Below are 27,623 nucleotides of genomic sequence, written 5' to 3' on the forward strand. Positions count from 1 at the left end.
TTGGAAGGGAAAAATCTTAATTATTTTTCCATTTGCATGAGGTTTTGGCCAAAAGGCTTGATAATCATTTCATTAAGCCAAGGGATTGCTTAGCCTTGTGATTAAGAATGACATCCACCCTAAAACATTTGGTAGAATCTCCAATCTTTGGATTAGTTGTGGAAACTTATCTCTCTCTCTCTCTCTCTCTCTCTCTCTCTCTCTCTCTCTCGTACTTCCCTAAGGATAAGGAACTTCTTTTTGGTCGTACTCGATTGAAGACCATATCTGATTCTTCGAACTCTCTCTTAAATCTCTTTTTATCTGCATAATGCTTTTGTCTATCTTGGGCTGCCTTTATATCTTTACGGATTGATTGCATCTGCTGGTCCATGTCGTCAAGCATTTCTGGACATTTCGACTCTGATGAATGGATCAGACCAAGTCAATGGTGTAAGGCAATCTTGTCCATACAAAGATTTCATCCCAACGCTCCGATGATAAGAAGCATTGTAAAGATTTAAGAGGACTCATCCCAATGCTCTGATGATAAGAAGCATTGTAACAGAATTCAGCCAAATGCAGATGACTTAACCACTTCTTGGGTTCCCCTGCAGCATGACCGAAGGATATCTTTAATTACTTGATTCACCCTTTCCGTCTGGCCATCAATTTTGGGGTGATAGGCTGTGCTGAGATCCAAAAAAGTTCCTACTGCTTCAAAGAACGTAGTCAAGAATTTCGATGTGAATTTGGGATCTCTGTCACTTACTATCCTCCTGGGTAATCCATGCAATTTGAAGATCTCCTTAAGGAAAACTCTGGCAACATCCACTACAGAGTATGTTTCTTTCACTAGAATCAGATGGGCAACTTTGGTTAGCCTATCAACTACCATAAAAATGGAGTTGTAACCTGATTGCACTGAAGGTAATCCAGTGACAAAGTCCATACTAATGCATTCCCACTTCATCTGTGGAATGTCTAGAGGCTACAGTTTCCCTGGCATCTTGACTCTCTCTGCCCCTTGACTCTTTGGCACATCAAGCATTTTCGCACATGATCAAGTACATCCTTTTTGAGTCCTAATTAGAAGAAGCTTTTCTTTACAGACATATAGGTTTTTATAAAGCCTGGATGTCCAGCTATCAGGCTATCATAGGCTTCTCTCAGAATTCTTCCCTTTATTTCCTCATCATTGGGGATACATAGCCGATTATTATAATACATGCATCCCTCATCAGAAGGGTAGCAATAGGGGCAAAGAATTTGTCTTGCATGATTTTCTCCTTTGCTTCATTGATCAATGGATTTGACACCACTGTAATTGCAAGCAAGGAGGTTTTTCTGCTGAGCGCATCTGCAACTACATTTTCTTTCCCCGATCAATACTTTATTTCAAAATCAAATTCCTGTAGGGTCTGCATCCATCTCCTTTGACGCATGTTGAGATCCCTTTGGGTGAAGATCCACTTCAAACTTTGATGATTTGTCATCAAGGTGAACCTTTGTCCCAAAAGATAATGTCTCCACAACTTCAGAGCATACACTACTGAGAGTAACTCCAAGTCATGGACGGCATAATTCCTCTCATGTGTTTTGAGTTTTCTGGATTCATAGGCCACTGCATGACCTTCCTGTATTAGAGCACCATCTAAGGCGAATCCACTGGCATCAGTAACTACCTCAAAGGGTTTGGTAAAATCTGGCAATTTAAGAACAGGGTTGGTTACTAAGGCTGTCTTTAGCTTGTCAAAGGCACTCTGACACATTGCACTCCACTGAAAAAGTGTACTTTTCTTGAGAAGGTTAGTCAAAGGGGGGGCACTATTTGAGCATACCTAGGTATACAGATCCTATACCATCCGATTAGGCCATAGCCATGCCCTGATACAAACGTTCACTTACTACCAAGGGAGCTGTTATCTTCTCCTTAGGAATAAAGCGACTAAGGAGTCTATAGATTTGGCATGAGAGTCTAAAATTCCGAGGTGTTGAATGATATAGAATGACACCATGTACCACTTTCAACTTTATCAGAATCATGGCCAATGAGAGGTTTTGCCTCAGCGTTGCACACCAATCGCAAGAGGCAAGGACATACTGCCCTACAAACCACTTATGCTGTCGTCTCTCCACTGGATCCAAAAAATATAAATCCTCGAAATGGCGTGCGAGTCTGACTCAGCTTATTCGAGGAGTTGCAGTGGAAGAGATGAGATGCTCAAAGGCGAACGCAGCCATGTCTTGTGACTGGGTGAGGTCGGGAATACCAAATAAGTACGAAACTTCCATCTATAAAAACAATTTCTTTCATTAAAAATTCTTCATTAAAGAAGCTTACGGAATGAAAATACATTATGAAAATGCTTTTTTCTGAGTTTTTATTATTATCAATTACTGATAATAATTCGTTTATCCTTATTAGCTTTCAACAAAACTCTGATACCAACTATGAAGTCCCCCACCTGCTCTGGGGCTCCTGTCGGCAGCAGAAGCGACGTCGGTCTCCCGCGCAGGGCGGGGTCCACACACTCGGGGCCTCGCCCGTGGATGTCAAGGACGAGAGGCTAGCCCAGGCGGCCCCTCCCAAACCGGCGGGCCCCAAAGATTCCCCTCGCATGAAAGGCATGGGCGATTCCGCCAATTGGGAAAAATCTTCTAACGGGGAAATTACTTTAATGAGTCAAGTCTTAACTTGAAAAATTAATATGACCAAACCTGAAGTCACATGATCAGATCAAGAAGAGACTTGCACTTGATCCATGCAATCACCGCTTTTTTCCTCATTTACCAAGGCACAGCCAATGATCCCCTCCCATAGAACAAGGTCTTGTCAGGATTTAAAACTAAATAACATAACTAATCGTATCTAGTTGTTTCTTAGGAATCCTCCGATCTAGCCTAACCCCATCCGGCCCATAGGTTAGCCAACCACCCGACCACTAAATTGGCAGGATTCCTTTATAAAGCTTTGGTTGGGTTTTTGCCCGGGTACCGAGGAAAAGAGTTCCCAGGCCCCCTAGCCGGCGATTCATGCAAAAATCAAGGTAGGCATACCACGTACACACCCAATATGAACTTGCCATTTATAACAGATTTGACTGGCTTTAAAAACAATCCTTCAATAGAAATCATAATATTTCTGATCATCATTCTCCAAAATTCCGAGTCCATTGTATTACAAAAATGTATCCTCTGAAGACCAGCAGAGCTGGCCAACCAACGAGATCCAGTATCAAAATTTGATTCCCAAAAATCTTTCCTTTTTGTCCATTCGAAATCTTCCTCGACGTACACATGGGTGCCAAAGCAACCGCGAGCCCGTGCATCGCCTGGTCAGAACCCTCTAGGATCCTCCTTAGGTGTCCTAGCACTCCACTCAGGGACCACTTCGTCGATCCTCGCCCATCGTACCGCAAGCCCACCATTTTAACCGTACCGAGGTTGGTCAAGACCTCGACAGGCTTTGCCGTGACCACCGTACCTTGACGACTCCTCGCCAGCTGTTCCAACGAACCTCCTCTTAGAAAAACATAAGCCAAATACTTCCTCCAGCATTTTGGTGTAAAACAGTCCTTTGAATGAAAAAAAACAGAGGTTCCAATGTAAGTAAAATTGCAGTTTGAGATCGGTTTCGAAAACCCTTTTTCCATAATTCCCAGTTTCAATAATGAGGATCCTTCATCTCTCATGAGGGTAATCTACCCATCATTTTGTCAACTAGATTCTTGGTGAGTTTGGTCAAGGAAAAGCTAGATTATTTTTGGTAGTCTATTCTTTGGATTTAGTAACTGGAATTGGTCACGAAGTTTTTGTTTGATTCAAATTGAGAGAAGGACAATTAGGTTTACTGTCCGTCCCTCACGTAGTCTAACCAAATTCATTCGGTTTAGTTCTTCAAGGATTCCCTTCAGATAAACATCTAGTTTTGGGTAAATATACATTTAGTGATTTTACCAATTAAAATATCCAAAGATATTCTTTATGCCACATAATTTCTCAGCCTTAATTCATTAGGTAGAATTATGGTGGAAATTCGTCTTTTGACACTAAAATTTAATTCAAATCCATCTTTTCTTAAATATCATAAAAATTCTTCTTTTAACTAAAACATCAATACCTGTTTTTTTTTAATAAACTTGAAATCCTCCTTTTTCTCATTTCAATGAGTGCAATTGGGAATTCCTCTTTTACCATAAATTAAACCTACTTAAAATTTTTCTTAAAAATTACATAAAATATCTATTAATTCCATTAAGCGAAGAATTCCACTTTTCTCATTTAAACATTTGAATTCCAATATGGTTGGAATTCCTCTTTCATCATTTAATCTTATCTATACAAAAAGATAAATTTAACTAATTTTTTTCCTAAAAATTTAAATAAAAATCTTCATTAATTCCATTACACTAGGAATAACACTTTCCTCATTTAAATATTTGGATTCCATTATAGTGGGAATTCCTCTTTCATCATTTAAAATTTATCTATGCAAAAAGATATATTTAACTAAATTTTCTCATAAAAATTTAAATAAAAATCTTCATTAATTCCTTTACACTAGGAATTACACTTTCCTCATTTAAATATTTGGATTCCAATATAGTGGGAATTCCTGTTTCATCATTTAAATTTTATCTATGTAAAAAGATAAATTTAACTAAAATCCTTCTTTAATTTTTAAATAAAATATACATAATTTTAGCGTCACAATTTTTCTCCTACTTCATTTAAATACATGGATTTCCATTGTCATGGGAATTACTCTTTTAACAAAAAAATGGATTACTAGAAATTCCTCTTTTTCATAATTAACTATTTATGCATAAACATAAAAATCAATTTTCCATGATCATAATGAGAATCATTCAATTAATCTAGGATGATTAATCCTAGAATATGGTAAGAAGTCCTCTTTTCATAATATAAATGAAAATGATTTATGTGTTAATTTTATAGAAATTTTGCCATAGCTCCGCTGCTGCTATTACTGATAATTCTCAATAAATTTGAAAGAATAAAGTTTAGTATTATTCATGTGATTAGAAAAACCACTAATTGGATCATTATCCAATTATGGATTGATTCTTAATTTTACCATAAGTTAAATAGCATAAAAGTATAAAAAGCCATTATTTTGGCCTCCAATTAGACAAGCATAGAAATTACTTTTAAATTAGAGAAATGCTTCATGAGAAGCTTCATTCGAATTGAGAATAGGTCATAGGAATGACCATTCTTTTGGGGGAGAGAGAGAAATGCTTAAAAACCATTATAAATTAAGCATAAATGGAAATATATGTGTTTCTTCATTACAATACATTAAAGAACTTCAATAGTACTCAAAAGCCATTCAAATAAATGCTTCTCAAGCTTGAGAGGGGTTGAGAAGAGAAACATTTGGAGTTTTAAGAAAAAGAAGATAATAATCCACACTTTACCTCCTAAATTACTTGATTCTTTGATCACAGTAGAGGCCCCCAACCAATCAATTTGTTTGGTATGTTGTTGGAGTCTCTAAGGAAGATTGAAGAGAGAGAGAGAAGCTCCAATCTCTTCAATTTGTAGAGGGTTTTTAGAGGATAATAGAAAATAAGCTTAACTTAGAGTAATACCAGCATAGTTTAGTTCAAAGATGAGAATACAAAGGAATGAGGATCTATTTATAGGTGAGGGAGGCCACTAATTGAGTCCAACTGAGTTCTATAATTTTTCAGCTTCAGTTTGGCTACCCTTAGGCTAAGGTCTTCTAAACCATTTTTAATTTATTCCAATTGCACCTTGGAAAATCTATTTTGATTTTCTCTTTCAGGGAAACTTTTTTTTGATATCTGTAGAATTTATTTATCCAAAAATATCCCAATATTAATTTACCACTCTCTAGAAATTTTTATCTCACTAGGCCAAACAAGGAAAAATAATATTTTCTTGTATTCAAAAACATAGAATGATTACAAGGGATTGAAGTAGAGGCTTAATCAATATTCAGCCCGAGGAGGAATCTTACAAAGGGAGTTAAGGTGGGAGCACTTAGAGAAAGTACTAGTTATCCCTTTCTTGACTGGACACTCAGCTATTTGATGAGGTCCAACATAGTGATAGCATTGCATAGCCATCCAACCTATAGAATTTTCCTTTCCTTTTCCCATTCTCACTTTCAAGAAGTGCATTCCTTCAGAACTGGGTAAGGGGTACATATGCTCACCCTCCATCACGTAGTGACTTAGGACTTGCATGGGTGGGTTGCTTGGCTTAGGGGATTCAAAGATGGTGTTGTGAATAGCTCCTCCTTACCTTCTTCAAAAATTTTGGTCAGGGTCAACTGCTCATGAACAGGGGTCACTCGAGGTAAGGGTGGTTTTGGTGGGAGGACTAGGGGTGGCAAGAGTACTTCATGCACCCTGAGGATTCCTCTCCGGGCCACTTCATGGCCTGATTGAGGTGCATTGTGTTTTGCTTTGGCCGGCAAGGCCTCGAGTTAGGTGGTAAGGCCTGTAGGGTAGAGCGCTTGTGCTTCAGTAGCTCTTGGTGGTAGGAGTTTGAGGTTTTTGTGCTTGCCCCATCTTTGGTAGTAAGCGTAGTATAGAGTGTGTCTAGGTTGCAGATGTGGACATTCCCTACTAGTGTGGTTCTCTGGACAAATTGGGCACCACACTAGTTCTCTCTTGGGGTAAAGACGAGGTTGCCCAACTTGGTCACAACTTCTCCTACTCTCCATTGTTGGGTCATCTGCTACATTAATGCAGCTACTAGCCACTCCAACTGTTGTCTCCTAAATAGGACTCTTTTCCCTTTCCTTCCGATTTCGTGCTTGTGGTTTTGAAGGAAGCTTTAGACGTGCCCTCATGCAATTATCGAGAATGAGTTCCCTTGAAATTGTCTTCGAAATCCATGGCACTTGTGCAACATTTCTCAAAGGAGGTATGGCCCAGAGTATATAGGGATTTATGTCGAGCTACATATTCAAGTCCCTCTAGGAATTGACCGATCAATCTTTCGCTTGTCCCTGTTATTACAGTGAGAGTGAAGATATCTCACCGGTTGATATAGTCCCGGATGGATTCTCCCTGTTTCTATTTTACATTATGCAACTATTCAATTGGACTCCATCACGTTCCTTTTCTTGAATATCCTACTTTGAAAGCCTCTTTCAAGGTGTCAAAGGTAGCCTTATCTTCTACTTTTAGTGATCGAAACTATTGTCCTGCTTTTCCATCAAGGGTGAGGCCAAAGGCACTCACCTTAACTTGATCTTACACATGGAAAAATTCCTCATAAATCTGGTTAAACAGCTCCAAATGAGGTATGGAGTCTCTGGATCTATCAAACTTAGTGATAATTTTGGATATGTGGGCCGATTTATTCCTTTCTGGTCTTGGCCTTTGCCTTGGCTATGCAAGTGCTAATCTTGGCCCTTGCACTCGGTATGCGGGTGTTAGTGGTGCAATTCCTAAAGCTACCCCCTCCCTATTTCCATGGCTATCCTCAACATTTTTGGCACAAGCCCAGGGGCTGGTGCAGGTTGGCGTATGATAGATGGAGGGGCTAGGCCTAGAGGATAGTATCCCATCTGTGGCGGATCCTGCCTTAGTGGTGGGATGATGTGCACTTCATAAGGATCCATATGGTATCCGGGATACACTCCACGAGGCGGGTAATGGCTGTATGTGTGTGCCGTGTGCTAGCTTGGAAAGTCCTTGGTGGACTCTTGCTCTTTGGTAGGCAGTCTCTGGACATTGCTGAACTAGTTCTTGACCTAGGCTTGGTGCTGGCCTATGATCCTCAAATGAATCTATCGACACGGTAGTTGGCATGGCTTCCCAGACCGTTGGATCAATTCGGATTGGGTTATCTGGGCCGTACCACCCCACCTCAGGTTCTAGCGGAGGTGTGACAGTTCTCACTAAGTGATGATCCATACTCATTTCCTTGGGATGAAGTGCTTATGATCGTGTGTTTCCCAGGACAAATGTCTTGACATTCTATTATACATGCATAAAATCTTTTTAAACTTTGTAACATTGTCTCTTCCTCCTAGTGGGCGGTGCGAGATTGGAGACTCTTTATTAAAACTCCTCTCAAATGGTTTGGCCTAAGCACTTTCATTGAATAAGTTAAGGCCATTAAACATCTCAAATTTAACTTAAGCGCGTTTTATCCATTTAACTAGTTTTATTCAACAAAGTGCTAATTAAAAAAACTCTGTTTAACCTAGTTGAGTATATGTAGGTGGCTTACTCAACTAGGTTAAACAGAGTTTTTTCAATTAAGTCAGGTAAGCTTGTATCACTTTGTTGAATAAAACTAGTTAAATGGATAAAACTCGCTCAAGTTGAATTTGAGATATTAACTTATTGAATGAAAGTTCTTAGGTCAAACCATTCGAGAGGAGTTTTAATAAAGAGTCTCCAATCTTGCACGACCCACTAGGAGGAAGAGACAATGTTACAAAGTTTAAAGAGAGATTTTATGCATGTATAATAGAATGTCAAGACAAAATGTGAAAGGACTTAACATTTAAAGATATGTGTTATAGATCTACATAACCATGTCCCAATTGAGCTACATCTATACATAGATAACATACAGGGAAAAATCTTTGGTGGACGCACAACCAAGCTATAGTTATGCTACACTAGACCACCTTCAACCATGTAAGAGTTAGATGGGTGAAGCACTAGAGTATGAGGCCACTTCATCCCTAGAGGACCTTGTAGTAGTCAACATTGCACACACGCTCCACAGCATGCGTGGTATTATCCTACAAAGCTTGCAAATATATAACTTGCCTCACATGCTAGTCTAGCTTTGGACCCACACATGGTTGGCGTAAGGCATCTCTTAAACATGCCTATCTTGGAACCTTAATCATCTCACTAACCAAATCTTTGGAGTCTGATAACCAAATTAGAATTCATACACATATTCCAAGCTTAACTGTCTGATGAATGAGGATATATGCAAATTTTGAAAGCGTGAAATTTACAATAGATAATCCCCCTTAAAGCTTCCCCACACAAACACGTGCCCATCGTCCTGCCAAGAATATAGGCGTTTTATAAGGTTAACCTATCCCATAGGTTAATTCCAACGAGGGGAGCACCGCCCACAGGTCACGTATAAAGAGCTTGAGGGGCCTGTCATACAATCCATCTTTGCGCTTGGGGCAATGACGCAGTTAGTGAGGGTTTCCCGAGACGCGTCAATTGCTGGTTGAAAACTATTTCCAAACCCCCTCCTCGGCCCCTGGGCCGTGGAGAATTTTTGGAAGGTGCACGCTCTGCGTGTGCCTCGCAAACAAACCCTAAAAAGGAAAGGCTAGTCGGCGGACATGCAGCTGGGGTCTCTCTCTCTCCCTCCAGCCAGCTGCTGGTCTCTCGCTCGCTGCTGTGACAGAGCGAAAACGGCCTGCTGCCGCTTATATGTCCTTTTAATAAGAGGACGGTCTTTTAGCAGAGACACGGTTTCTACCGTTGCGTGTTTGGATCCCTTGTGTGATGGACTGCTAAGATTTTGCCCCGCTGCATCATGGGCAAACAAACCCTAAAAAGGCTACTAGGCGGACGTGGGCACAATAGAAACAACTCTTACACACCATCTTGTCTTTGCCAAGCTTGCTCGCTCTCGCGCGCTCTCTCTCTCTCTCCACTAGCCATACCTCATCATCTTTGGCCATGAATGCATGCATTTGGGCCAACATGCTTTCTTCCGTGCATCCTGCTTGGCGTGGATGTAGAGCCGGAGGACATGAATGTCCATGCGGTTGTTGTAGCCTGGCGACGGAGCAAGATGGAGGTGGCCTCGTCAGACTCGCTGTTGTGATCCAGAGGATTGCGCGCCAACTAAGGGGATTGAGGGGGGGATCTACCTCATCTTGCTCCTGTGGGGATTAGGGTGGGATTTCGCGCTTTTCTAGGGGGGGTGCGTGAAGGCAGGTTAGCAGGTTGCGGTTGTTGAGGTGGAGGAGTGTTGGAGGTAGAGGGAGTGGTGCCAAGCGAGGCATCAAAGACAAGATGTGGGCACGTTGATGTAGAAGGGAGATCTTTAGGGAGCGATGATGGGCCCAATCCCAGACCACTTGAAGGTGCTACTTGCAAGTGCTAAGGCCACTTATAAGTGTTCATGCCTTTTGCAAGTTCTAAGACCACTTGCAAGTGTTCATACCACTTGCAAGTGCCTAGGCCACTAGCAAAGTTCAAGACCACTTTCAAGTGCTCATACCGCTTTCAAGTGCTCATACCACTTGCAAGTACTTAGACCACTTGAAGGTGCTAAGACCACTTGCAAGTGGTCATACCACTTGCAAGTGCTAAGGTCATACCACTTGCAAGTGCTAAGGCTGCTGACAGTCGGTTGTATTCGCAAGTACTACCACCTCTCAACGTGGTCCTTGTTTACACATCTCCTCCATTGGCCTTTCATGCACGCATGGCAAAAGCAGGACAATGGTCTGCACTGTAGCCCGCGCATATCTAATTGACTGTAGTCGTTGACACAGTGGAAGGATCGCGACCCTTTGATCCGCATGCAATCCCACTCTCTATCTCTGTCTACATCACCGAGCTTGACCTCCCAGAATCTACAATCGACTTTCTTCCCTATCAATGGACATTCTTTCTTGAGGGTTGCGTTGAGGAATGCCACCACACTTGAAGCGTTATGTAACACCCATCCGTTAGATTTCAGCTGCTCTTATCTGAGAGCTCTTTTGAGCACTGCACCAGCCCCATCGTGCTCGTCCTTCCCATGGCCGGATGCGAAGAAACTGTGCATCATCTCAATACCTGTCATATTGAAGTATCGGGCTACAAAATAGAAAGGGCACCTTGCTTTGAATTGTGAAGTAGCGCCATCAGACCACACCCAGTGTCGCTTGGCACTACATCCTTGAGCTTTCAGCCACTCATTGTGCAAAATAAAGCAATGCTGCACAAACAAAGTGTCGTGGATTTTGTCATCAGAGATGTAGAAGTGGGTTGTCTTCCGAATGGTACCAAGCACATCACGCAGGTACGAAATGTGGACCAAGATTGTCACCTGAGTTGAATACCAATGCATTGACTGAATTTCATTCTGCACCTTGAAGGAGTAATTCTCTGCAAAATCCACTACCGACACCACTACATCATCTGGAAATTTATCCAAACACTCTTTGAATTGAAGGAGTAATTCTCTGCAAAATCCACTACCGACACCACTACATCATCTAGAAATTTATCCAAACACTCTTTGAATTGTTCAGCTTGCCATCTGTACTTATAATTGTGTTTGATGAAGTTTCCCAATTTGCTTTGAAGCAAGGAAGTGAAAGTCCTCGGGCTGACTTGGTGAACAACAAGATCTTTCCGAGTTTTTGCTTGACCGTTCTCATCCACTTCCCGTGTAGGAACGTCATCAAAAAGCTTGACAGTCATCATAGAGATGTCATCGCTTTTTTCATGTGGACACAAGGAGATCTGTTTAATGCCACAATGTTTGCATGTACCCAAAAGACATTGTCTACGGTGATAAGCACAATCAATGGGTTTTGGGCACAATACAGACTCCCACAGGTCTGTTAAGCTTGGAAATGTGGCATTGGAGGCCGCGCACTGCGCTGTTCCATCATGAGAACTGCAAACAAGGCACCTGCAACAACTGCATGGCCGGCCATGTAGCCCATATCTTCCTTGGCGCATCTGATTTAAGAGCTTCCTTGAAGTAGACAAGATGCACATGGTATTCACAGCAACAAGTGTTGCGGTCCTTCAACTTGCGTACGAAGTATGGCTTTAGACCCTCAAAACATCTGAGGGACTTATGTTAGGATGAGCCACTTGGAATTGCATATAGAAGTCCCTCTGTGATGACAAAGAAGACAAATTTAGACACACTATCAAGCATTATAAATCATTCTGAAGCAACCTATAACATTGGTAAGCATTATGACACACTTTCAATCAGTGTAAAGCTATGACACTCATTGGGTAAAGCTCTTAGAAGCACTTAGTAGCACTTTCTGCACCTGGCAGCACTAGTAAATCGTTGTAAAGCACTATAAAGCACTCTTAGGCACCCGCAAGCACTTAGAAACCTGAGGATCCATTTAGATGAACTTGGAATAACATAACAACTCATTATTTGAATGGGGTGTCTTCACCTCACATAATGTATGACAAATGTTAGAGAAAATGAGTCTCTCAACTGTCTTTGACGTGTGCTGTAACATTGAGAATGTTGGATGACGGAGGAGCTGTTGTAAAATCTTTGTTTGAAGGCCCTCGGAAAGCCCGTTTGTTTGTTTGCGCCAGCACTGAGAAATTGCTCTGCAGATTTTCTTTGCCTCTCGCTCATCAATGTCACCATCCTTGCGCGTACGTGCTATCCTCTTCTCAATGCTTCTTTGTTCCCTCTTCTTTGCAACCCAGTAGTTTCGAAGACTTGGCAGAAGTTCTCTCGGGATGTGTTGTGTGATAGACAATGGGGGAAGATATACAGAGCCTGTATTGCCATTCTGTACACTATGAGACTCCATGTGGAGCCAGTTATGAGGGAGCTAGGAGGCTGAGGTTATTGCAAAGAAGACCATTAAAGCAGTTATGAGGGAGCTAGGAGGCTGAGGTTATTGCAAAGAAGACCATTAAAGCACAACTGTAGTCTTCATGGAGAGAGAGAGAGAGAGGGAGAGAGGGAGATAGTACAGTTGAATACAGCTTGCGCTCAAGCGGGAAGAGAGGCCCTTTTGTGTAGGCGGGAAGCAAAGGCTATGCTATGGCAGAGAGAGAGAGAGAGGCGGAGAGTGAGAGAGAGAGAGTGATTGTAGGACGAGTGTAGACTGAGTGGAGGAGAGAGAATATTCAGAAGCGTTTAATGGGCACGCCATTCCCTTCATGAATGCTTAGTTGCATTTTCAATCCTACCTCTATTTCAAATTTAAGCCTCTTTCTCCTCCCAAAGGGGTGGCTAAAAGGAGTGTCCAAGACACTCCTTTTTGGTACCACCTATACATGCTTTCACCCGGCAGCAATGACTTCCATTTGGCGGTAGATACAGGTGTAGATAACGAAGAGGCCATATGGAGATTAAGGGAGGGAGGGCGTGTGGAGAGCTCTGTAAGAATTGTAGATTGTTGTCCAGCTGGGTAGATCTAGGTAGGCGAGGGCACTAAGGGATTTAGAAGAGGCATAGGGGTACAAACAAAGCTTTGCCAGTGGTTGGGGGGGACTATAAAATTGATGGAGGGATTGGTGTTTGTTGCTTGTCCATACGCAAGGAGGGTGTCCCAGTTAATGGTGAGTGTAAGACCCCTGCCCTCTCTGCACATCGATCTCCGGAGTGCTAGCAGCAGGCGGAAGTAGCAACCTCTTACGCAGGGCAGAGCTTCCCACTCGGGGCCTCGTCCATGAATGTCCGGGCAAGGGACTAGTCTGGCGTAAGACAGCTGGTGTAAGACAGTCCTTTATAAAAAGCAGAGTTTCTATGCAAGTAAGATTTTCCCATTGAGTTTCTATGCAAGTAAGATTTTCCCATTGAGTTTGATTTCCTCTCACAAAAAACCATTTCACGAGAAAACATCTCTAGTGTTGGTTTCACAAGACCCTTTTTTCAAACCCAGTCTTTCTCAATGAAAATCACGAATCTCGTATCTCGGTGATCCATCCATCAATTACAAACCATTTTCTAACTTATTTCTAGACGATTTTGGGTCTTAGGGAAAATTCTCTAAATCAGACAGTTATCCCTTCTTCGTACTGAAGAAATGGGAATGGTCACAAGTCTTGGTTTAATTTTTTATTCAAGAGATGGGCAAGCATCTTACTAACCCACCTTTCTCACGAGGTCATGGTCAACACATAATTTCTTGAATTTATTCCTAGATTTATTTCCTAAAGATATTTCTCTATTTATCTCATACAATAACTGTGATTTCTAGTCATAAGGATAAACATCCAATAATATGAAAATTTATTCTTCCTTGGACATATTAGAACTATAAATAACTCTACTTGTGGTGAATAATGAAATTTAACAAGGATATTTCTTTTTCTAAATAATCCTTTAATAAATATGCATACATCATTTTTTTTAAATTATTCACCTAGAAATATTCTTAAATATTCTCTTCTCCATCTGAGCCTAGGCATCAACATGCCATAATTATCTACATAGAAGTATAATGAAACTTTCTCTTTTTGATACCAAAATTAATTATGCATATTCCTATTTCAAGATACGATGAAAATTCCTTTTTTTAACAAATAAAAATATCCATGTATATACATACCATGAATATACCTATTTAAAATATAACAAAAAATCATCTTTTAATATTTAAAATGTTTATGCATATAATATCATGAGAATTCCTCTTTTTGACATCTAGAAATTTATGCATGCGTATACTATGAATGTATATTCAAAAATGTAACAAAAATCCTTCTTTTAGCATTAAAATGTTTATGCATAGAATATGATGAAAATTCCTCTTTTTGCATTATCAAATTTATGCATAAACATAAAAATATGGTGATACTTTCTCTTTTAATATAAAATTTCTTTATGCATAAACCTAAGCATAATTGCATCTAAGCATCTTGCTTATTAAAAAAAAAACCCAAATATAACTTCCTTATAAAAATAATTATAAGAATGTTAGCATAAGCTCTCTTTCATCTTAAAATGAATAAATATAAAATTTATTAACATAAAAACAAGCTTAAATGAATTAACCTCATTTTTAAGTAGATTAAAAATCATAAAAATGTTTAATCTCCATCTCTAGCTTGTTAGGCCTAGAGTTTTGGGTAAGAAAATGAGATTAGAATTAAAGCTTATCCTTCCAAGAAGGATTTAACCATAAAGTGAGTATTCTTTCAAAAAGAGAGATTACAAATAAAAAACAATACATTTAAGCATAAGAGATTAACATTAATTCTACAAAATAACATTTAAGCATAAGAGATTAACATTAATTCTACAAAACAACATAAATCAATAAGGGCATAGTTTTAAAAAGAAACCATGAAATAGAATGCTTCCCAAGTATGTAGAGAGGTTGCGAAGAATTATTGCCATCCAAGAAGAGAGTAAAACACCATTGTTTTGGGCTTACCCTTGGTTTTTAGCTTGATTCTTTAGGGAGATGTGTAGCACTCAAAGAAGAAGCTTGGCCACCAAGAAGAAGAGAGTAATCTCCACCAAAAGAAGAAGACGATTAGTGAAGCTCCAAAGCTTCACAATGGAGAGGCAAGGTAGAGGGATAATAGAATTACACTAAAATAAAAATTACACTAGCATGTAAATACACTAAGATGAAAATACAAAGGAATGGGGTTCTATTTATAGGTGAGGGAGGCCACCAACCAAGTCCAACTGGGATCTAGAGGCTTCTAGCTTTAGTTTGATCCAATTTGGAAGACAAGTTTTGGACCAGTTAGGTCCACTTTTCTGATCTAGTTAGGTCCAATTTGGAAGACAAGTTTTGGACCAGTTAGGTCCACTTTTCTGATCTAGTTTGAAAGAGGAGAGAGGAGAGATAAAATATCACTTTTTTATGAATTAAAAATTGGGAGAAATGATGAGATTCTAGGCGCCTCCTTTATGAGCTCCACTCACCCTCCTGAGGTGTCAAAATTCCCATTTTCATACTAATAAATCCCAATACTAGTCAACTCTTCATCTTATGTGAGAATTTACTCATTTTTTGTGGATTTTCTTTTATTCTTGCATTTTTCTTATTCAAACACTTGGATTAACCCCATTGGCCCTTTAGAACACTCTTTGGACCTTAATCCATAATTTTCTAAAAATGGGTACCCTTAGGCTAAGGTGTCCAATGCACATATTCAATTGATTTCTAATGCATATTGAAAAACTCTTTTTAAACTTCAATTTCAGGGGAATTCATCTTAAATTTAAAGGTTAACTTTATATCCAAAAATATCTCAAAACTGTATTACCTCTCTCTAGAATATTTTATCTCTCTAGGTCAAAAACAAAGGAAAATAATGTTTTCTTGTATTCTGAAATGGGGGATGATTACAGGGGACTGAAAGGAGAACTTATACATCTTTAGGGACTGAGGAGGAATCTTACATCCTCTCCCACTTGAAAAATGCGAGATGTCCTCATCTCGCAAAGTGGGGGTAGTCCTTTATCAGTTGATCTTTTTTTTCCCAAGTGGCGTTCTCTAAAGGATAGAACTTCCACTTGACCAAAAACTCTCTAAGGACTTTATTCCTGAGAGCCTTCTCCCAAACATCTAGGATTTCTTCGGGTTGTTGGAGTTTCATCTGGCCTTGAGTCGGAAAAGTCAACTGCTCATCATCTAGCACATGACTCAAGCTGGGTACATACTTTTCAAGCAAACTGACATGGAACACATTATGTACCGGTAGAAGAAGTTCATAGGCTAGATCTCCTATTTTCTTTGTAATGGTGTATGGTCCACCGTATCTAGGAGACAGCTTTTGTACTTCCCTAGAGATAAAGAACTTCTCTTGGGTCATACACGAATGAAGACCATATCTCATTCTTCAAACACTCTCTTCGTTCTCTTCTTATCAACATACTGCTTTTGTCTATCCTGGGTAGCCTTAATATCTTTGTGGATTGCCTGCATTTGCTGCTCCATATCATCAAGCATCTGTCTGGACATCTCGACCCTGATCAATGGGTCGGACCAAGTTAATGGTGTGAGGTAATCTTGCCCATATAGAGCTTTGAAAGGGCTCATCTCGATACTTCGGTGATAAGAGGCATTATAAGCAAACTCAACTAGATGTAAGTAGCTTAACCACTTCTTGGGTTCTCTACCACATCATGACCAAAGAATATATAAATCTATTACTTGGTTCACTCTTTCTGTCTGTCCATCTGTCTCGAGATGATAAGCAGTACTGAGATCTAAGGAAGTTTTCGCTGCTTCAAAGAATGCAGTCCAGAACCTTGATGTGAACTTAGGATCTCTATCGCTTACTATCCTTCTAGGTAAGCTATGCAACCTGAAAATCTCCTTGAGGAAGACTCTGGCAACATCCACTGCAGTGTAGGTTCCTTTTTTTGGAATCACATGGGCAACCCTGGCAGCCTGTTATGTTCCCATCTAGATTAAACTGAATATGGTCTGTCTCGTGGTGTGTGAAAAGAATCTTTCCACTGGCCAATTCTACTTGCACAGGTTTTCCTATTTAGCACAAAATTCATCTTCGATTCTTGAGTTTTCAACAAAGCTCTGATAAGAGCTTTGAGACCCCTACCCTCTCTGCGCATCGATCTTCAGAGTGCTAGCAGCGGAAGTAGCAAACTCTTGCACAGGGCAGAGCTTCCCACTCAAGGCCTCGCCCACAAATGTCCGGGCAAGGGACTTCCGAAATTGAGATCGAAAAAACTTTCCTCGCCCAGAAAGCGCGGGCGATTCCTCTAGTAGGAAAATCTTCTAACGAGAATTTATCTAACGGGGTCAAGAGCCTTAACTATCCTTTGTAATCCAACCAAACCCACAGGTCACATGGCCAAATCAAGGAAGGGACTTGCAATTGGTTCATAGAGATCATCGCTTTTTTCCCCTCAAGTGAGGCACAGCCATTGATTCTTTCCCATAGAACAAGAATTACCCTCTGACTTACTTCAACTATCATAACTTGAACATAAATGAACTTTATTGTAGGAATCCACTGATCCAGCCGCCGCCTAACCCCCAACCGGTCCATGGGTTAGCCAACCGCCCACCAACCATTGTATTGGTGGGATCCCTCTTTATAAAAATTAGATGTGTTTTGTCCCGGGTACCAGGGAAAAGAGTTCCCAAGCCCCCTAGCCAGCACTCATGCAAAAATATAAAATAGACACACCACTTACGCACCCAATATGAAATTTGCCTTTTTCTCATATTCAACTATTTTAAAGACAGAACTACAATAAAACCTCAGTGTTCCCATCATAATCCTTAGTATTATAGTTCCATTATTTTACAATCAAGTATTATCCGAACTCTCTGTTGAAGACTAGTTAGTCAACCAATGAGATCGAATTTCATAGTTCCCAGTTCACTTAAATAGATTTCTTACCAATCCATGAAGATCTCCCTCGACATACGCATAATCACCTAAGTAATCTTGTGAGGGCCTGTTGCTGATCCTACTCTTGATTTTGAAGCGGTGGCCAACCACATGAGGCATTCATAAGTCTCATTCATCAAAATGTCATCAAGCTTCCTCGTCATCTTCAAGTTCACAAAGCCTTCAAAGTGTGCTTATGAGCACTAATAGTATTGATTAACACTAATGAGGCTTCTAATCTAGCAAAGGGGAGTTATTCCAGTGTTTTTAAACACTAAGAGTGTTCTTAAGCACTAATGGTGAATCTAATCACCAATATAAGTGTCATTAGATGCTAAAAATGTGCTTTTAAACACATTTTTAGACGTCTAATCACCAATATAAGTATCATTAGACACTAAAAATGTGCTCTTAAGCACTAATCATGTTTTTAAACACTAATGGTGATCTTAATCACCAAACAAAGTGCTCCTTAACACTAATGAAGTTAATCTCCATCAAAATTACTGGTTGGGCACAAGCCCTAAGTGCTAAACCATAAAATTTACCATCTTAATCTCCTATTTATGCAACATCCTTGGCTTGATTAAGGGTTGTCGCACTCTCATAAGCCTTTCTCTTTCTAATTAAGCGTAAATATCATAAATTTCTAGTTTTTTCTTCTTCATAAATCAGCCCATTACTCTCTAATAACCTCCTTCAATACCAATGTCAAAGGAAAACACCCAAATCAAGAAGTTCTCGAGAGAGGGCTTCCACACTTAGCAAGTCCTTGTCAAGTACAAGATGATGTCCAAAGGTTTTTGGCCATTCATCTCCGGCACTAAGGCTATTGATCGAACTAAGGCTGAAGATATTGAAGATGATGGAGGGCACAAGCCATTATCATGCTTCATCTTGATGAGGCTCTCATTCACCATGTGGACCAGCTTTCGACTCCAAAGGAGAAATGGGATGAGCTTGATAAGCTCTATGGAGCTCGTGGTGGTAAGAATTCCAAGATCAAGGGGTAGACAATCCCCTAAGCCATGCATGTAGGCCCAGCCGACCAGTCCTTGGAGGCTGTAGAGCAGTTGGCCAGACCCTTGCAGGTCTTGAGGCCCAGCCGGCCAGATTTGGTGGCTGTCAGCCAGGAGATGCAGCAGCCGACCCAATATCTCAGCTGACTAGCATTTTTTATGCTAGTCGAGTTTTAGTTGCTGCAGCCGACTTGCATTTAATGCCAGTCGTGAGCTTTTTCTGCCAGCCGACCAGCATATGAAGCAGCCGACTGGCTTCATTTGGTCATATAAAAAGGCAAGTTCAGTTCAGTCCCAAAAACATCAGGCAAAAATCAGAGATTAACATCAGAAGTCAAGTATGTATGCTTAGGGCATACTTTCAGCCATCTCACTCAAAATTGAATTTTTCAGCTTGGAACTCAAAGAGGGAGATGGCATTGGAGCCTTCATCTCTCACTTGAAGGGCCTTATGGCTCAACTTGCATCAGTGAATGCGAGAATGGATGAAGATGATGCAGTGGCTGTTTTGCTAAAAGCAGTCAAGAAGGTGTACCCCACCTTAGTCACCACTCTGAAGAACATACCTAATCCCACCCTCGAAGGATTCATTCAATCTTGTCTTGATGAAGAAAAGAGGCCAAAGGGAGGAGCTGAATCTTCAAATGCAACCACTTCATCGAATATCAAACAAGCTTTGTCACATCAAGTGGTCAAAGTAAGATGTGCCCATTGCAAAAAGGTGGATCATTTGGCAAATAATTGTTGGATCAAATATCCCAACAAAATGAAATGTAACAAGTGTAAACAAATGGGACATATCACTTCTAAATGTCCTAACAAAGAGTCAGAGGCTAACTTTGTATCAATCTCTAACTCCTCTGAGCACCTATTTTAAAATGTAACAACACCTATATTCCTAAACCTTGTACGCCTAATGTTATAAAGGCAACCTATGTCCAATACCACCTATTCCAATTCTTTCATAGTTGGTATTGAGGGAGGGTATTAAAAGACTAAGGTCATGTAAAAGGGTGGGAGAAAGGTGTGTGTGTGAAGGGACTTAAGGTCCACTAGCTCACCTATTTAAAGGTGGAGCTATAAGGCTTTTATGTATTGAGCAAGAAGCCTAGTTGTATTTGAGCAACTTAACACTAGTTTGGTACCAAAAAAGGACACTTAAGTGTCCTTTTTTGGACGATGCAAATAAAATGCTACTTGCACTAGGAAAGACATATTCAAAATCCCTCTTGAGGAGTTTGAATATGTGACCTAGTGTGTCTTTAAAAAATGTAACCTTGCAATTTGGATGCTGGCACGATAAGGAATTACACCCATAAATAGGACTTGCATGAGACTGCAACTTAGGTTTGAGAAAACCGCCTTATAAGCTTAGAGAAAAAAATCACTAAGCCCCGTGAAAAATTCCAAGTAATTATTTCATATTTGTGTCAAAGATTTTACCAAGTTTCACATGAAATAAAATTCAATTGAGAGTGTCTAAAATAGTAGGAAGTTGTGTGTGTTTGATACACCACTTTTTAGCATCCATTTGTATCCAAACCAATACATGGTTTTAATGTGTTTGCAAGTTTTTTAAGGTGATACAATGCTTAATCTATCCATTGAGATCTTAAAGTTATATGTAAAAGCCCCTTAGTAAGCTACAAATATTAATTGTTTCAAAATGTCAAAACTGCACACAACAAAAATTCTGGATTTAGATTCTTGAGTCATACGCATTACATTCCTTAGTAAACTTGCAACATTTTGTCTACATAGAATAATTTCGCTAAGGTACATTGTACAAACATAATTTGGGCACCTAAAACCTTTGTTTCATGGTTGTTGAGAGAGAATTTAGAAATTTTGAAAAATGTAGCACGATTGAAAAACTAAGGTAGCAAGATTTACTTGAGCTTGGGACCCCAAAAAATCTGTATTAACTTGGTTTTGAACTATATAATCATTTTCGATTACCAATTTGCACTAACATAACCCTAGTTTTATGGAAGTACCTTTGGAAGGCCAAAATTTTCCTCTTTTTCAGCATCTTGGTAATTATGAGATTTTTGTTATAGTTCACAAGTAGCTTAGGAACTAGGACCTAAAGGAGATTGTGTTGTTTTGAAACCCCAAGTTCTACCAATTGACTTTTACAAACATGAAAAACATGATTTATTCAAGAAGTTATAGGCATTTTATGGGATTTTTGACAAAACAGCTTCAAATTTCAATGAAAATTTCAAGTGAGTTTTTTTGTCGAATTTCTAATATAGCTTGTGATTTGACATCATGAAAAATCCCCTTTATTTTTTGACTTTTAACCGACCTATGGTTGAAACAAGGTGTAGAAATGTTGTTTCTAGGTTCCCCAAAAAATTCCAAAGTTTTGGTGAGAAACAAGACACTAAAGTGTCCTCAAGACACTTTAGTGTCCAATTACAGAACTAGTGTTAATAAGCAAGATATTTTCTTGTATTTTGTGAGTCCCTCTCCTCCACATACTTGATCTATCATGAGCACCACGAATTCTAACACATACATGGCTTGGGAGGGACCTTACAGTCCGACTGATGGTGGCAGAAAGGGTTAAGGAGGAAGATGCGCTGTCTACATCATATGATGGCCTGACTGAAGTCAAGGAAGTTGATATTGCAAAACCAAGGAAGGAAGCCAGACCTGTATATATTGCTATAAGGACTTGACTTCCGCTGAAGAAAATGAGCTCGTTACCCTCCTTAAGGAATTTAAGAATTGTTTCACTTGGAATTATGTGTAGATAAAGGCTGTACCACCTGAGGTGGTGCAACATACGATCCCAATCATGGAAGGATGAAGACCAACCAGGCAAAAACCATACTAGATGAATCCTAAGTATGCGGCAATTGTAAAGGAGGAAATAGATAAACTCATTAACTATGGATCTCATCTATGAGATAGAACATACAGATTGTCACCAATCATAATAGTGCCAAAAAAGAATGGAAAACTTAGGGTATGTGTTGATCTTAAAAAGGCCAACATAGCTACTAGGAAATACCATTATCCATTGCCCTATACGGAACATGTTTTAGAAAGAATGGCTGGTGAAGAAGCTTACAGCTTCTTGGATAGATTTTCATGCTATAATCAGGTGTCAATAGCACCAGAGGACCAGCATAAGACAACTTTAAACACAATGGAGGACGTTTGCATATAGAGTCATGCCCTTCGATCTCACTAATTCCCCAGCAACATTCCAATGCATAGCCTTCAACAAAGACTAGTTGCACAAGTGGTTGGAGGTATTCATTGATGATCTATGTGCACACTCTCGATGGGCAGACAATCTGGCTTGCTTAAGGAAGGTGTTTGAGCGATGTTCCCTTACTCTTCCCTCAGCATCTTCCTCTTCTAAGCCTATGGCAGCTCCAGGGCCAGAGCCATTGGCTACTGTCCTTAACTGCATGCAAGTTAAGCTACCAACCTTCAAAGGTACCATCACTAAAGATGTGGAAGACCATGTGCGGCGGTTCCTCACTATGTGTAGCTCAAGAGGTCTCAACTGAGATGATGCACACTTGGTCTTGTTCCCAACAATGCTAGAAGAAAGTGCCGATCGGTGGTACAGTCGATTTCTCATCAACCACTTCCCGGATTGGGCCACCCTCAGGCTACTTTTCTTGGTTACCTTTTGGCCAGGGAACTACTTCGACCTCATCACTCAAGAGCTCAACCAACTCTCCATGAATGCAGGGGAGTCAGTGGCCCAACTTGTCACAAGAGCTAAAGCTTTGGTCGCTCGGCTACCCCAAGATCCTAGAAACTACATGCTACAATAGTGGGTGCTTCGAGCACTCCCTACTCAAACGGCGATGAAGATGAGAGACTTTTCCACCCCAAGGCACCCTGCAAGACTTCCAAGACAGAGCTACACAATTGGAGAATGCTTGCCTCATGGCAAAGCATAGTACCTCTTGGTCCCCACTTATCCTCGGCATGTCTTTGGCTCCTCCAATCTAGCCCCGATGATAGCGTCTACATCTGCTTCCATGGAAGAGCTAGCCAAGCTCAAGAAGGAGCTTGAAGATTTCAAAAGGTCACAACAAGAAGACGCAGCTATGGCAGTGCTTAGGAAGGAGATCGAGTAGCTCAAGGTCAAAGATCCCAAGACGAGTCCATGGTGCCCGGTATGTAGCTTGCAAGGCCATCTTCCAAATGATTGTCTATCCAAGAAATATTTCTCATTTTGCTCAAAGGCGGGCCATGAGGACAAGGAGTGTTACTACCTCAAGGGACTTTGCCTTATGTAACAACAACTTAAGCAAGGTGCCTCCCCGCTTAATCCCTTTGCCGAAGACTACATGCTGACCCCAACCAGTAGTGGTTCAACTTCTTCCCAGGCTCCTAACCACCAACAAACCCAACACCCTTCTTGAACCGTCAATCAACCCCCCAATCCCAAGCTTATATTAACCCTGCCCCGCTGGTCCCTCCTACTTAGCTACCCCACATACCCTTCCCTCCCCCATGGCTACTTTTGTACAAACCCGTCCACCGCCCCAAACCAATTCATCTTAGTAGTAGGGAGCTCAAGTAGCCATGGTAGCATACACCAATACCCCTCCTTCCTCCAGAGCAACCCTAACATACAACCCCCTACCTATGAAAATTCCATATCAAGCAAGCACTCTCCCAACCTATCAGCAGTACCTCCCATCGGTCCCACAAACACCTCAAGTCTATCAAAACCCACCTCCAGTGGTCTATGCGGTAGCCCCTCCAGTACCTCCAACCGCTAACAACAGGTATGGCTAACCAAAGGTTCCCCAATCACCATCCTCCCAACAACCCCACCCGACCTCTTATATGCTACCATTGTGGGGGGAGCGGCCACATGCAAGCTCAATGCACTATACTAGAGGGCTCGCCCCCATGCCTCCATTGCCTGGAGAGCCAAGACCACTACACCCGAGAATGTCCTAGACCCCCACTAGTTAACATGGTGGAAGCTGTGGTGCCATCTCCTAAGGTTGACATTCCAATAGTGGTAGTGGTGCCACCTCCCACTACTGGCACTCCAATAGTGGCAGTCATCACACCACCCAGTCCCAAGGAGCCCCAAAGACACCAGCTCCTCTCCCTGATGGTGCAATCTACCCATCCATTGTGGAACCGAGCTTATAAGGAGGCCGTGGAGGAATTCATTCAAATGGAGAAGGAAGCGGCGCCTACCTTGGTCATTCCCCCAACCACCACACCTTCAAAGTCTACCCAACCCAAGGTTAGTAATTTAAGTTGGGAGGAAAAGTTGGCAGGAGTAAAGGTGAAAATCACCCTTCCTCAGTTATGTGGTTTGAACCAAGAAATAGGAGAGCAACTGTTAGGCTTGGTCCAGCATTGGATGGATCCGAAGGCAACTAGGGATAAATCCACATCTAGTAGTAGTGGGCGACGGCCCAGGAGGCAGCAAAGCAAGGGTATGCCTCACTGTCCCAGGAGTGGCCGATCACCGAATCCCAAGGGTGACAATCTCCGTGGGAGGAACTCAAATTACAGGAGCCATTGTGGATGGTGGTTCTGGTGTTAACATCATGCCCGAAGCTACTAGGAAAGTCTTGGGTCTCCACCTCCCACCAACTCAAGGGGCCTACAGCTTACTCATTGGAAGGCCTTGGTTGAGGGCAGCTCAAGTGATCCATGATTGGGGTCGGGACAACTTGCATAACCCTAACCCAGAGGGGACACCGGAAAAAGGTCCCGAAGATGAGAGTGCTTGGGGTACTGCCCTACATGACATGATTCTCATTCGGGAGAAAGGACCCAATGACGAGGAAGAACACCAGCAGATGAGGCCTAGGATCCATTCGGTTCAAAGGGCGAGGCGACAAAACCTCTATGAAATTGGTTAAATTCCTATGAGGGATTCCAGTAGTGCAACTTGGTGGACATAGTGGAGTTGGACCCATACCCTATTCAAGAGCTATCCCAAGAAGAAGAGCTCTCAAAAGAAGCAGGAGTATGGGATTGGACAGAATCTTTGCTCACTCTGGCCTCCTCCTCTGCAACACTATCTCAACAGGAAGCCATAAAGGTCATAGGTCTAGGGGAACCTGAGTTTTTTTGACAACCTCGCAAGAAGGTCTCTCAAGAGGAGTCATCAGAGAGGCACCTATAACCCCTCCCAGACGCACCTACAAGGTGAGGCGGGTAGAGCACCTCAAGGGTTGGGAAGAAGCCTTGCCAGTAGAAGAGATACCCCCTAACTGGACAGAGAAACGCATTGGTAATTTCCATCTGGACAACACCCCAATCCATGACCCCTTATGTCTCCATCAAGCAACACTCGGCACCGCTCCTCTTCCACCCACCACTTACCATGAGGAGGTGAGAGAGCTGAACTTGGGCACATCAGAGGAGCCACACCCCCTCTTAGTGGCAGCTTGGGTTGGGAGGACCTTTCCACTCTTCAGAGAATCACCAACTTTTTCAATGAACACCAAGAGGCATTTGCATGGACTCACAAGGATCTTCCAGGGATAGACCCAGCCATTTGCACTCATAAAGTTTCACAAAAAGAAGGCAGTTGGCCGATCAAGAAGGGCATCTACTGCGTGAATCTAAAATATTCTGAAGTGCGGAAGAAAGAGCTAGACAAGATGGAAGAGGCAGGTATCATCATTCCCATTGAGCACTCCGAGTGGTTGTCACCTATAGTGATGATTCCAAAAAAGAAGACCAAAAACATCAAGATCTGTGTAGACTTCAGATCCCTCAATCAAAGCACTTCAGAAGATGTGGCCGGCCAAGGGTGGTGGCTCAAGCGAAACACATGTCTCAACTCACTCTGGTGTTCGTGAAGTGCCAAGGATCGGGTCTCCGTCTCAAAAATAAAAAATAAAAAAAATCCCCCTCTTCGGTTTCTTTTTCCTTCTTCGTTTACAAGAGATGCAAAAAAAAAAAATCTCTCTCACACAACCTCCTCACCGATCAATCTCTCACTCGTCTCACCCACCCTTTTCCTCTCTCTTCTCCCCTTCCCTCTCTCTTCTCCCCTCAACTCTCATCATCAGTGACCAACCCAACCTCCCCTTCTCCCCAATCAAGCAAAAATTTAAAAAAAATAAAAAAATCCCCCCTTTGTAATTTTTTTCTTTCCCAAAAAAACCCTCCCTCAATATTTATTTTATTTTATTTTTCCAAAAAAAATCATTTTTCCCCAAAAAAATCGACTCCCCCCTCTTAGTTTTCTTTTTTCTATTAAAAAACAAAACAAAAAGCCCAAAAAAAAACAAAAACACCTGCCACCTCTCTCTTTCTCTCTTTTCCCCTTTACCTCACCCATCGACCACTTAGGGCCCTCTCACTCATCCCACTGACCACCCCCGCTTCACACTCAACTCACCGACCAACCGATCGACTACCCCTCTCTCCCTCCCTCACCCCGCCGACCACCCCCTCTCTCCCTCCCTCACCCCACCGACCACCCCCTCCCTTCACTCCTCACCAACCACCCCCTCCCTTCACTCCTCACCGACCACACACTCCCTTCACTCCTCACCAACCACACACTCCTCACCCCCTCACCTACCTCTCGCCCCACCGACCACCATCCCTCTCCTCTCCCCCTTCCCTCTAGCAACCCCACCACCCTCTCTTCCTCACCCTCACCTGACCGACCAACCTCGTCTCCCTCTCCCATCACTCCCCACCGACCAACCTCACTCCTGAGTCCCCACCTTCTCATCTTGTACTCTCCCTCACTCTCACCCCACCGACCACCATCCCTCTCCTCTCCCCCTTCCCTCTAGCAACCCCACCACCCTTCTCTTCGTCACTGTCACCCTACCGTCTAGCGCCCCCCCTTGTTTGCTCACCCCCGGCCGCCCCACCCTCTCGCTCGACCCCCCTCGTCTTGCCCTTCCTCTATTGTGTACTCACCAACTGACCCTCCTCTCCTCTCCTCTCCCCCTTCCTTCTACCGACCCCACTCTCCTCTCTTCCCCACTTTCCTCGCCCCCCCCCGGGCCCCCTCAACCTTGTGCGCAACGGTCACCCGTCACCCCCCCCCACTTTCTTCACCGACACCCCCACCTCCTCTTCCTCACAAACCCCCTCTCACCAACTAGTCCCCCCCCCCTCGCTTACCAATTGTGCGCCCAAGCCTCCCCCCTCTCTCACCTCACAACCCCCTCGCCTGCTCTTGGGTGTACACAGCAGCCCCCCCCTTCGCTTTCCCCCCTCTCTCACCTCACCACCAGCAACCCCCCCTTCGTTTACCCTTGTGCGCCCTTCTCTCCCCTCACGACCAGCCCCCCTCGCTGGCCCATTGTACGCCTAGGCCTTCCCCTTCTCTCACCTCATGACCCCCCATCCCTCCAGCGGTGCCTCCCCTGTGCAACAATCACCCCCCTTCGTCCTCCTCTCTTTCGCAGTTGTGCACCATTGTTGGAGCTCGTTTTGGCACTACAGCCCGTCGCAACAGTGCTAACGAGCTATCCTCAACCTTTGTCCTCCTCTCTTTCGCAGTTGTGCACCATTGTTGGAGCTCGTTTTGGCACTACAGCCCGTCGCAACAGTGCTAACGAGCTATCCTCAACCTTCCGCGCCCTCGACGATCATC

The 27,623-nt window shown here is 42.2% G+C and overlaps 1 non-coding gene across 1 annotated transcript; it reads left to right on the forward strand.

Moving 5' to 3' along the window:
* Positions 1-9,133: 9,133 nt before the first annotated feature.
* On the forward strand, positions 9,134-9,263 carry LOC147622146 (U4 spliceosomal RNA). Its single transcript, XR_015269743.1, has one exon. It is a non-coding gene; the product is annotated as a U4 spliceosomal RNA (small nuclear RNA).
* Positions 9,264-27,623: the final 18,360 nt, after the last annotated feature.

This window comes from Cibotium barometz, chromosome 29 (assembly GCF_041138505.1).
Source record: "Cibotium barometz isolate CiBa-2024 chromosome 29, ASM4113850v1, whole genome shotgun sequence".
Classification (NCBI taxonomy): Eukaryota; Viridiplantae; Streptophyta; class Polypodiopsida; order Cyatheales; family Cibotiaceae; genus Cibotium; species Cibotium barometz.